The sequence below is a fragment of the Salmo salar genome, chromosome 11 (assembly GCF_965601325.2).
Source record: "Salmo salar chromosome 11, fSalSal1, whole genome shotgun sequence".
Lineage (NCBI taxonomy): Eukaryota > Metazoa > Chordata > Actinopteri > Salmoniformes > Salmonidae > Salmo > Salmo salar.
Window position 1 is genome coordinate 110529097 of NC_138301.1, and position 12627 is coordinate 110541723.

Sequence of the window (12627 nt, forward strand, 5' to 3'; positions counted from 1 at the left end):
GTCCTGCACGGTGTTGGGCTGTAAGCACAACGCCCACCTGTGGACGTCGGGCCCTCATACCACCCTCATGGGGTCTGTTTCTGACCGTTTGAGCAGACACATGCACATTTGTGGCCTGCTGGAGGTCATTTTCCAGGGCTCTGGCAGTGCTCCTCCTGCTCGTCCTTGCACAAAGGCGGAGGTAGCGGTCCTGCTGCTGGGTTGTTGCCCTCCTACGGCCTCCTCCACGTCTCCTGATGTACTGGCCTGTCTCCTGGTAGCGCCTCCATGCTCTGGACACTACGCTGACAGACACAGCAAACCTTCTTGCCACAGCTCGCATTGATGTGCCATCCTGGATGAGCTGCACTACCTGAGCCACTTGTGTGGGTTGTAGACTCCGTCTCATGCTACCACTAGAGTGAAAGCACCGCCAGCATTCAAAAGTGACCAAAACATCAGCCAGGAAGCATAGGAACTGAGAAGTGGTCTGTGGTCACCACCTGCAGAACCACTCCTTTATTGGGGGTGTCTTGCTAATTGCCTATAATTTCCACCTGTTGTCTATTCCATTTGCACAACAGCATGTGAAATTTATTGTCAATCAGTGTTGCTTCCTAAGTGGACAGTTTGATTTCACAGAAGTGTGATTGACTTGGAGTTACATTGTGTTGTTTAAGTGTTCCCTTTATTTTTTGAGCAGTGTATATCCAGATCCAGTACCAGTCAAAAGTTTGGACACACCTACTCATTCAAAGACACACCTATTCATTCTTTATTTGTACTATTTTCTACATTGTAGAATAATAGTGAAGACATCAAAACTATGAAATAACATATTTGGAGTAATGTAGTAACCAAAAAAGTGCTAAACAAATTCTTCAAAGTAGCCACCCTTTGCCTTGATGACAGCTTTGAACACTCTTGGCATTTTCTCAACCAGCTTCATGAGGAATGCTTTTCCAACAGTCTTGAAGGAGTTCCCACATATGCTGAGCACTTGTTGGCTGCTTTTCCTTCACTCTGCGGTTCAACTCATCCCAAACCATCTCAATTGGGTTGAGGTTGGGTGATTGCGGAAGCCAGGTCATCTGATGCAGCACTCTCCTTGGTCAAATAGCCCTTACACAGCCTGGAGGTGTGTTTTGGGTAATTGTCCTGTTGAAAAAGAGCAAACCAGATGGGATGGTGTATCACTGCAGAATGCTGTGGTAGCCATGCTGGTTAAGTGTGCCTTGAATTCTAAATAAATCACAGACAGTGTCACCAGCAAAGCACCCCCATACCATCACACCTCCTCCATGTTTCACGGTGGGAACCACACATGCGGAGGATTATCTGTTTACCTACTCTGCATCTCACAAAGACACAGCGGTTGGAACCAAAAATCTCCAATTTGGACTCATCAGACCAAAGGGCAGATTTCCACCGGTCTAATGTTCATTGCTTGTGTTTCTTGGCCCAAGCAAGTCTCTTCTTCTTATTGGTGTCCTTAAGTAGTGGTTTCTTTGCAGCAATTTGACCTTGGCCTGATTCACGCAGCCTCGTCTGAACAGTTGATGTTGAGATGTGTCTGTTACTTGAACTCAGTGAAGCATTTATTTGGGCTGTAATCTGAGGTGCAGTTAACACTAATGAACTTATCCTCTGCAGCAGAGGTAACTCTGGGTCTTCTTTCCTGTGGAGGTCCTCGTGAGAGCCAGTTTCATCATAGTGCTTGGTGGTTTTTGCGACTGCACTTGAAGAAACGTTCAAAGTTCTTGAAATATTCCGCATTGACTAACCTTCATGTCTTAAAGTAATGATGGACTGTTGTTTCTCTTTGCTTATTTGAGCTGTTCTTGCCATAATATGGACTTTTACCAAATAAGGCTATCTTCTATATAAGAAAAACAATGTGACATATCCAAAATGTACCCAAAAACCATCCAGTGTGAACAATGTTGAAGAGTTGCAAAAGCAACTGGGCTATTACCTTGTCACAGCACAACTGATTTGCTCAAACGCGTTAAGAAGCTAAGGAATTCCACAAATTAGCTTTTAACAAGGCACACCTGTTAATTGAAATGCCTTCCAGGTGACTACCTCATGAAGCTGGTTGAGAGAAGCTGTCATCAAGGCAAAGGGTTTAACACTTTTTTGGTCACTACATTACATTTACATTTACATTTATGTCATTTAGCAGACGCTCTTATCCAGAGCGACTTACAAATTGGTGCATTCACCTTATGATATCCAGTGGAACAACCACTTTACAATAGTACATCTATATATTTTTTTTTGGGGGGGGGGGGGTAGAAGGATTACTTAATCATATCCCAGGTATTCCTTAAAGAGGTGGGGTTTCAGGTGTCTCCGGAAGGTGGTGATTGACTCCGCTGTCCTGGCGTCGTGAGGGAGCTTGTTCCACCATTGGGGTGCCAGAGCAGCGAACAGTTTTGACTGGGCTGAGCGGGAACTGTGCTTCCGCAGAGGTAGGGAGCCGAGCAGGCCAGAGGTGGATGAACGCAGTGCCCTTCTTTGGGTGTAGGGACTGATCAGAGCCTGAAGGTACGGAGGTGCCGTTCCCCTCACAGCTCCGTAGGCAAGCACCATGGTCTTGTACTAGATGCGAGCTTCAACTGGAAGCCAGTGGAGTGTGCGGAGGAGCGGGGTGACATGAGAGAACTTGGGAAGGTTGAACACCAGACGGGCTAGGGCGTTCTGGATGAGTTGTAGGGGTTTAATGGCACAGGCAGGGAGCCCCGCCAACAGCGAGTTGCAGTAATCCAGACGGGAGATGACAAGTGCCTGGATTAGGACCTGCGCCGCTTCCTGTGTGAGGCAGGGTCGTACTCTGCGAATGTTGTAGAGCATGAATCTACAGGATCAGGTCACCGCCTTGATGTTAGCGGAGAACGACAGGGTGTTGTCCAGGGTCACGCCAAGGCTCTTAGCACTCTGGGAGGAGGACACAATTGAGTTGTCAACCGTGATGGCGAGATCATGGAACGGGCAGTCCTTCCTCGGGAGGAAGAGCAGCTCCGTCTTGCCGAGGTTCAGCTTGAGGTGGTGATCCGTCATCCACACTGATATGTCTTCCAGACATGCAGAGATGTGATTCGCCACCTGGTTATCAGAAGGGGGAAAGGAGAAGATTAATTGTGTGTTGTCTGCGTAGCAATGATAGGAGAGACCATGTGAGGATATGACAGAGCCAAGTGACTTGGTGTATAGCGAGAATAGGAGAGGGCCTAGAACTGAGCCCTGGGGGACACCAGTGGTGAGAGCACGTGGTGCGGAGACGGATTCTCGCCACGCCACCTGGTAGGAGAGACCTGTCAGGTAGGACGCAATCCAAGAGTGAGCCGCGTCGGAGATGCCCAACTCGGAGAGGGTGGAGAGGAGGATCTGATGGTTCACAGTATCAAAGGCAGCAGATAGGTCTAGAAGGATGAGAGCAGAGGAGAGAGAGTTCCATATGTGTTATTTCATAGTTTTGATGTCTTCACTATTATTCTAATCACATAAAATCAAATGTTATTGGTCACATACACACGGTTAGCAGATGTTAATGTGAGTGTATCGAAATGCTTGTGCTTCTAGTTCTGACCGTGCAGTAATATCTAACAAGTAATCTAACAATTTCACAACAACTACCTTATACACACAAATGTAAAGGATTGATTAAGAATATGTACATATAAATATATGGATGCGCGATGGCCGAACGGCATAGGCAAGATGCAGTAGATGGTATAGAGTACAGTATGTACATATGAGATGAGTAATGTAGGGTATGTAAACATTATATAAAGTGGCATTGTTTAAGTGACTAGTGATGCATTTATTACATCCAATTATTAATTATTAAAGTGGCTACAGATTGAGTCTGTATGTTGGCAGCAGCCACTCAATGTTAGTGATGGCTGTTTAACAGTCTGATGGCCTTGAGATAGAAGCTGTTTTTCAGTCTCTCGGTCCCAGCTTTGATGCCTGTACTGACCTCGCCTTCGGGATGATAGCGGGGTGAACAGGCAGTGGCTCGGGTGGTTGTTGTCCTTGATGATCTTTTTGGCCTTCCTGTGACATCGGGTGGTGTAGGTGTCCTGGAGGGCAGGTAGTTTGCCCCCGGTGATGCGTTGTGCACACCTCACTACCCTCTGGAGAGCCTTACGGTTGTGGGCGGAGAAGTTGCCATACCAGGCGGTGATACAGCCTGACAGGATGCTCTCGATTGTGCATCTGTGAAAGTTTGTGAGTGTTTTTGGTGACAAGCCAAATTTCTTCAGCCTCCTGAGCTTGAAGAGGCGCTGTTGCACCTTCTTCACCACGCTGTCTGTGTGGGTGGACCATTTCAGTTTGTCCGTGATGTGTACGCTGAGGAACTTAAAACTTTCCACCTTCTCCACTACTGTCCCGTCGATATATGGAATGGAGGGGTGCTCCCTCTGCTGTTTCCTGAAGTCCATGATCATCTCCTTTGTTTTGTTGACGTTGAGTGTGCGGTTATTTTCCTGACACCACACTCCGAGGGCCCTCACCTCCTCCCTGTAGGCCGTCTCGTTGTTGTTGGTAATCAAGCCTACCACTGTAGTGTCGTCTGCAAACTTGATGATTGAGTTGGAGGTGTGCATGGCCACGCAGTCATGGGTGAACAGGGAGTACAGGAGAGGGCTGAGAACGGGGTGGAGATGTTGTTTCCTACCCTCACCACCTGGGGGCGGCCCGTCAGAAAGTCCAAGACCCAGTTGCACAGGGCGGGGTCGAGAACCAGGGTCTCAAGCTTAATGACGAGTTTGGAGGGTACAATGGTGTTAAATGCTGAGCTGTAATCGATGAACAACATTCTTACATAGGTATTCCTCTTCTCCAGATGGGTTAGGGCAGTGTGCAGTGTGATTGCGATTGCATCGTCTGTGGACCTATTGGGGCGGTAAGCAAATTGGAGTGGGTCTATGGTGTCAGGTAGGGTGGAGGTGATATGATCCTTGACTAGTCTCTCAAAGCACTTCATGATGATGGAAGTGAGTGCTACAGGGCGATAGTCGTTTAGCCTCTATGGGCTAGGTGGGACGCTTGCGTCCCACCTACGTAACAGCCACTGGCAGCCTGTGGCGCGATTTTCAAAACGTTAAAAATCCTATTACTTCAATTTCTCAAACATATGACTATTTTACAGCTATTTAAAGACAAGACTCTCGTTAATCTAACCACACTGTCCGATTTCAAAAAGGCTTTACAACGAAAGCAAAACATTAGATTATGTCAGCAGAGTACCAAGCCAGAAATAATCAGACACCCATTTTTCAAGCCAGCATATAATGTCACCAAAACCCAGAAGACAGCTAAATGCAGCACTCACCTTTGATGATCTTCATCAGATGACAACCCTAGGACATTATGTTATACAATACATGCATGTTTTGTTCAATCAAGTTCATATTTATATCAAAAACCAGCTTTTTACATTAGCATGTGACGTTCAGAACTAGCATACCCCCCGCAAACTTCCGGGGAATTCGCTAACATTTTACTAAATTACTCACGATAAACGTTCACAAAAAGCATAACAATTATTTTAAGAATTATAGATACAGACCTCCTCTATGCACTCGATATGTCCGATTTTAAAATAGCTTTTTGGTGAAAGCACATTTTGCAATATTCTAAGTACATAGCCCAGGCATCACGGGCTCGCTATTTAGACACCCGGCAAGTTTAGCACTCACCATAATCATATTTACTATAATAAAAGTTTGATTACCTTTTGTTGTCTTCGTCAGAATGCACTCCCAGGACTGCTACTTCAATAACAAATGTTGGTTTGGTCCAAAATAATCCATCGTTATATCCGAATAGCGGCGTTTTGTTAGTGCGTTCCAGACACTATCCGAAATAGTAAAGAAGTGTCGCGCGCATGGCGCAATTCGTGACAATAAAATTCTAAATATTCCATTACCGTACTTCGAAGCATGTCAACCGCTGTTTAAAATCAATTTTTACGACATTTTTCTCGTAGAAAAGCGATAATATTCCGACAGGGAATCTCCTTTTCGGCAAACAGAGGAAAAAATCCCAAAGGCGGGGGCGGTCGGGTCACGCGCCTAAGCCCAGTGTCCCTTGATCGGCCACTTGAGAAAGGCGATAATGTGTTTCAGCCTGGGGCTGGAATGACGACATTCTGTTTTTTCCCGGGCTCTGAGCGCCTATGGACGACGTGGGAAGTGTCACGTTAGAGCAGAGATCCTTAGTAAATGATAGAGATGGAAAAGAAGTTCAAGAAATGGTCAGACAGGCCACTTCCTGTAAAGGAATCTCTCAGGTTTTGACCTGCCATTTGAGTTCTGTTATACTCACAGACACCATTCAAACAGTTTTAGAAAATTTAGGGTGTTTTCTATCCATATGTAATAAGTATATGCATATTCTAGTTACTGGGTAGGAGTGGTAACCAGATTAAATCGGGTATGTTTTTTATCCAGCCGTGTCAATACTGCCCCCTAGCCCTAACAGGTTAGCTCAGTTACCTTAGCTTTCTTGGGAGTAGGAACAATGGTGGCCCTCTTGAAGCATGTGGGAACAGCAGACTGGGATAGGGATTGATTGAATATGTCCGTAAACACACCAGCCAGCTGGTCTGCGCATGCTCTGAGGACACGGCTAGGGATGCCGTCTGGGCTGGCAGCCTTGCGAGGGTTAATACATTTAAATGTTTTGCTCACGTTGGCATCGGTGAAGGAGAGCCCGCAGGTTTTGGTAGCGGGCCGTGTCAGTGGCACTGTATTGTCCTCAAAGCGAGCAAAGAAGTTGTTTAGTTTGTCTGGGAGCAAGACATCGGTGTCCGCGACGGGGCTCTTTTTCTTTTTGTAGTCCGTGATTGACTGTAGACTCTGCCACATACGTTTCGTGTCTGAGCCGTTGAATTGCTACTCTACTTTGTCTCTATACTGACGCTTAGCTTGTTTGATTGCCTTGTATTCGGTCATGTTCCCGGTCACCTTGCCATGATTAAAAGCAGTGGTTCGCGCTTTCAGTTTTGCGCAAATGCTGCCATCAATCCACGGTTTCTGGTTGGGGAAGGATTAAATAGTCACCGTGGGTACCACATCACTGATGCATTTGCTTATAAACTCGTTCACCGAATCAGCATATACATCAATGTTATTTTCTGATGCTATCCGGGACATATCCCAGTCCACGTGATCGAAGCAATCTTGAAGCGTGGAATCAGATCGGTCGGACCAGCATTGAACAGACCTGAGCACGGCGTTTCCTGTTTTAGTTTCTGTCTATAGGCTGGGAGCAACAAAATGGAGTCGTGGTCAGATTTGCCAAAAGGAGGGCGAGGGAGGGCTTTGTATGCGTTGCGGATATTAGAGTAGTAATGATCCAGAGTTTTGCCAGACCGGGTCGCGCATTTGATATGATGATCAAATTTAGGGAGCCTTGTTTTCAGATTAGCCTTGTTAAAATCCCCAGCTACAATAAATGCAGCCTCAGGATATGTGGTTTCCAGTTTACATAGAGTCCAATAAAGTTCTTTCAGGGTTGTCGAGGTGTCTGCTTGGGGGGGATATAGACGGCTGTGATTATAATCGAAGAGAATTCTCTTGGATGATAATGTGGCCGGCATTTGATCGTAAGGAATTCTAGGTCAGGTGAACAAAAGGACTTGAGTTCCTGTATGTTGTTATGATCACACCACAACTCGTTAATCATAAGGCATACACCCCCGCCCTTCTTCTTACCAGAGAGATGTTTGTTTCTGTCGGCGCGATGTGTGAAGAAACTGGGTGGCTGTACCGACTCTGATAACGTATCTCGAGTAGAAATAAAGAAAAAATCTGGAATGAGTAGGTGTGTCCGCACTTTTGACTGGTACTGTATATATTTTGACGAGAACATACAAGTTTATAAAATGAAAATTTGACCTTTCATGTATGGACTATGGAATCAAGTTGGATAACATAATTTCCTTGACTCCATCCTTAACATCCTCATATGTTAAGGTGCACAGTGAACCTTAAAAGTTCTGTATGGAAACATTTGAAAGAATTTCAGGCTCTAGTTGGAATGGAATTAAAACTAAATCGTAATATGTTTTCCATGTGCCATCAATACCGGCAAATATTCGATCAGACAGCAGTGTGAGTTTTGAATGGGCTGTTGTACAAACTCAGACTATGCAGCAGGAGCATTTGTTAAAACTTCTCGTTATAGCGGACCTTGGGGTCAGAAAAAAGGTCAGTCATCAACAGTTATGTCCATCAGATCTTTTCTCAACATTATCGCGCAACTATTGATGTTGACTTTGCGCTGAAGGTTCTGCACTGGGACAGTGACACCGTTATAAGACTACAGCTTTGGGACATTGCCAGTATGTAAAACCACTTCATTTTACTTTGATATTACTTGATATATTATCAATTCATTGTAACACCAGTGGTTTGGACAAAACTGCAGACAATCAGTCTACATCAGACTTTATTCAAGTTTATTTTTTTAACAACTCAATATCAATGAATTAGCACACTTTTGATAATTATATTTTGTCTTGTCCATAGATAGCCTGTGTTACATGTATCATCATAATCACCAGTGTACAGTATTTCTCCCTACAGAATTTCATGTGTGCTGTGGAGGAATATGTGTCTTGTCTCTTTGTTTATTAGGGGCCCCATTAGCTTTAGCAGAGGCAGCAGCTATTCTTCCTGGGGTCTACAAAAAAACATGACAAGTAACAAAACACTGATACACTGACAGACAATGACAGGGTTCACCTGGTCTCATGCTCATTAGAGCCATATGAGCACAACAGTTACTCTCTCGCTCTCTGTATGTGTGTGTGTCTGTACTATGAAAACTTGACCTTTTCTGCTGTTTTTGGGATGTGCCAAATCATAACGCAATATAATTAGATTATAAGTACATATAATTACAGTATACGCTAGATCAGTGCTGTATGCCGGTCTGACCCTGATGTGTGCTGTTCATGTATTTGTTTGTCCCAGGACCAGAAAGATATGGGAACATGAGCCGTGTGTGTTACCGGGAGGCTGTTGGAGCTCTGGGAGGGTTTGACGTGACCCACGCCTCCACAGTTGATGCAGTGCTCAAGTGGAAGGAAGACCTGGACACTAAGGTCACCCTCAGTCATGGCAAACCTGTCCCAGCTATGGTGCTGGCCAACAAGTCTGACCAAGTCTGCTCCCAGCAGCTCAAACTGGACATATTCTGTGGGCAAAAGGATTTGTGGGCTGGTTTGAGACCTCAGCCAAGGTAAGGGAGGAAGATAATGACACAGATAGGGAAACGCTTCAGCTTGCTTACTGTAGTTCTCCTAGTCTCTCACAACTGCCATCTGTGGGCTGCTCTAGAGGGTATCTTTGCAATGGCTAAGATACACTTAAATGGTGTGTGTGTCTGTGTGTGTCTGTGTGTGTCTGTGTGTGAGACAGACTAGCCTCAGTATATTAATATTCTAATCTAAACACATTTCAGACTGCTGGGGAGCTCCCTGGCTGGAAGATCACTTTCTACAATGGTCTCTATTTCTTATAAAAAACACACACACATTTGACAACAGGATTTGATTGTCAGCTTGGGTTAACTTAACTCATTCGAATGTAATCACAAATATATGCGATCAATTGGAATGAAATGCTAGCATGCCGTCGGGCATTTGAGAAGAACACAGGCTAGTTAGCCAAGGGGAATGTGAACAGGAACATGTAAAATGGTCCAGCAGGCTGTGTAATGTGTGTTCCCTCCTCACAGACTGAACCTGAGAGAAAGGGAACACTCACAGCTACTCTCTAACCAGTTATTCAGTTTAGTGTGAAGGCTGATTGGGTGAATATGTCACTGGGGCCAACCCAGCTGATAGTTTACATTGATAAAGATGATGAAAGATTAGAAGAAACCTTCTGTCTGATGTAAAAGGATTTAAAATGCTGAGCAGATCTGACCTGGGATTACTCCCCATCTGAGATCTATTGTCTTCTGTCTCCTAGCTGCCTCCTAGCTGTCCCCTAGCTGTCTCCTAGCTGTCTCCTAGCTGTCCCCTAGCTGTCTCCTAGCTGTCCCCTAGCTGTCTCCAAGCTGTCTCCTAGCTTGTCTCCTAGCTGTCTCCTAGCTTGTCTCCTAGCTGTCCCCTAGCTGTCTCCAAGCTGTCTCCTAGCTTGTCTCCTAGCTGTCTCCTAGCTTGTCTCCTAGCTGCCTCCTAGCTGTCTCCTAGCTGTCCCCTAGCTCTCTCCTAGCTGTCTCCTAGCTGTCTCCTAGCTGTCCCCTAGCTGCCTCCTAGCTGTCTCCTAGCTGTCCCCTAGCTGTCTCTTAGCTGTCCCCTAGCTGCCTCCTAGCTGTCTCCTAGCTGTCCCCTAGCTGTCTCCTAGCTGTCCCTAGCTGTCTCCAAGCTGTCTCCTAGTTTGTCTCCTAGCTGTCTCCTAGCTTGTCTCCTAGCTGTCCCCTAGCTGTCTCCAAGCTGTCTCCTAGCTTGTCTCCTAGCTGTCTCCTAGCCTGTCTCCTAGCTGTCCCGTAGCTGTCTCCAAGCTGTCTCCTAGCTTGTCTCCTAGCTGTCTCCTAGCTTGTCTCCTAGCTGCCTCCTAGCTGTCTCCTAGCTGTCCCCTAGCTGTCTCCTAGCTGTCTCCTAGCTGTCTCCTAGCTGTCCCCTAGCTGCCTCCTAGCTGTCCCCTAGCTGTCTCTTAGCTGTCCCCTAGCTGCCTCCTAGCTGTCTCCTAGCTGTCCCCTAGCTGTCTCCAAGCTGTCTCCTAGTTTGTCTCCTAGCTGTCTCCTAGCTTGTCTCCTAGCTGTCCCCTAGCTGTCTCCAAGCTGTCTCCTAGCTTGTCTCCTAGCTGTCTCCTAGCTTGTCTCCTAGCTGTCCCATAGCTGTCTCCTAGCTTGTCTCCTAGCTATCTCCTAGCTTGTCTCCTAGCTGCCTCCTAGCTGTCTCCTAGCTGTCCCCTAGCTGCCTCCTAGCTGCCTCCTAGCTGTCTCCTAGCTGTCCCCTAGCTGTCTCTTAGCTGTCCCCTAGCTGCCTCCTAGCTGTCTCCTAGCTGTCCCCTAGCTGTCTCCTAGCTGTCCCTAGCTGTCTCCAAGCTGTCTCCTAGTTTGTCTCCTAGCTGTCTCCTAGCTTGTCTCCTAGCTGTCCCCTAGCTGTCTCCAAGCTGTCTCCTAGCTTGTCTCCTAGCTGTCTCCTAGCCTGTCTCCTAGCTGTCCCGTAGCTGTCTCCAAGCTGTCTCCTAGCTTGTCTCCTAGCTGTCTCCTAGCTTGTCTCCTAGCTGCCTCCTAGCTGTCTCCTAGCTGTCCCCTAGCTGTCTCCTAGCTGTCTCCTAGCTGTCTCCTAGCTGTCCCCTAGCTGCCTCCTAGCTGTCTCCTAGCTGTCCCCTAGCTGTCTCTTAGCTGTCCCCTAGCTGCCTCCTAGCTGTCTCCTAGCTGTCCCCTAGCTGTCCCCTAGCTGTCTCCAAGCTGTCTCCTAGTTTGTCTCCTAGCTGTCTCCTAGCTTGTCTCCTAGCTGTCCCCTAGCTGTCTCCAAGCTGTCTCCTAGCTTGTCTCCTAGCTGTCTCCTAGCTTGTCTCCTAGCTGTCCCATAGCTGTCTCCTAGCTTGTCTCCTAGCTATCTCCTAGCTTGTCTCCTAGCTGCCTCCTAGCTGTCTCCTAGCTGTCCCCTAGCTGCCTCCTAGCTGTCCCCTAGCTGTCTCCTAGCTGTCCCCTAGCTGCCTCCTAGCTGTCCCCTAGCTGCCTCCTAGCTGTCTCCTAGCTGTCCCCTAGCTGCCTCCTAGCTGTCCCCTAGCTGTCTCCTAGCTGTCTCCTAGCTGTCTCTTAGCTGTCCCCTAGCTGCCTCCTAGCTGTCTCCTAGCTGTCTCCTAGCTGTCCCCTAGCTGTCTCCAAGCTGTCTCCTAGTTTGTCTCCTAGCTGTCTCCTAGCTTGTCTCCTAGCTGCCCCCTAGCTGTCTCCAAGCTGTCTCCTAGCTTGTCTCCAAGCTGTCTCCTAGCTTGTCTCCTAGCTGTCTCCTAGCTTGTCTCCTACCTGTCTCCTAGCTGTCCCCTAGCTGTCTCCTAGCTGTCCCCTAGCTGCCTCCTAGCTGTCTCATAGCTGTCCCCTAGCTGCCTCCTAGCTGTCTCCTAGCTGTCCCCTAGCTGTCTCCTAGCTGTCTCTTAGCTGTCCCCTAGCTGCCTCCTAGCTGTCTCCTAGCTGTCCCCTAGCTGTCTCCTAGCTGTCCCCTAGCTGTCTCCAAGCTGTCTCCTAGTTTGTCTCCTAGCTGTCTCCTAGCTTGTCTCCTAGCTGTCCCCTAGCTGTCTCCAAGCTGTCTCCTAGCTTGTCTCCAAGCTGTCTCCTAGCTTGTCTCCTAGCTGTCTCCTAGCTTGTCTCCTAGCTGTCTCCTAGCTGTCACCCTAGCTTGTCTCCTGGCTGTCTCCTAGATGTCTCCTAGCTTGTCTCCTGGCTGTCTCCTAGCTGTCTCCTAGCTTGTCTCCTAGCTGTCTCCTAGCTGTCCATAATTTGTATATTTTTGGTTTTATTGCGTAGGAGAACACTAACATTGGTAAACCCTACTGTAGAGAGAGCCAGGAAACTGAGAAGCTAGTGCTTTGTGAAAGGTTGTTGTTATAGCCAAATACTAATGATATAACATCAATACCATACTAGCCCAGGGGTTTGTCTTCAGATGTG

At 47.2% G+C, this 12627-nt stretch overlaps 1 pseudogene; it reads left to right on the forward strand.

The window, feature by feature from the left end:
• The first annotated feature begins 8144 nt into the window (after positions 1–8144).
• LOC106563706 (ras-related protein Rab-38-like) lies at positions 8145–12567 on the forward strand (annotated as a pseudogene).
• Positions 12568–12627: the final 60 nt, after the last annotated feature.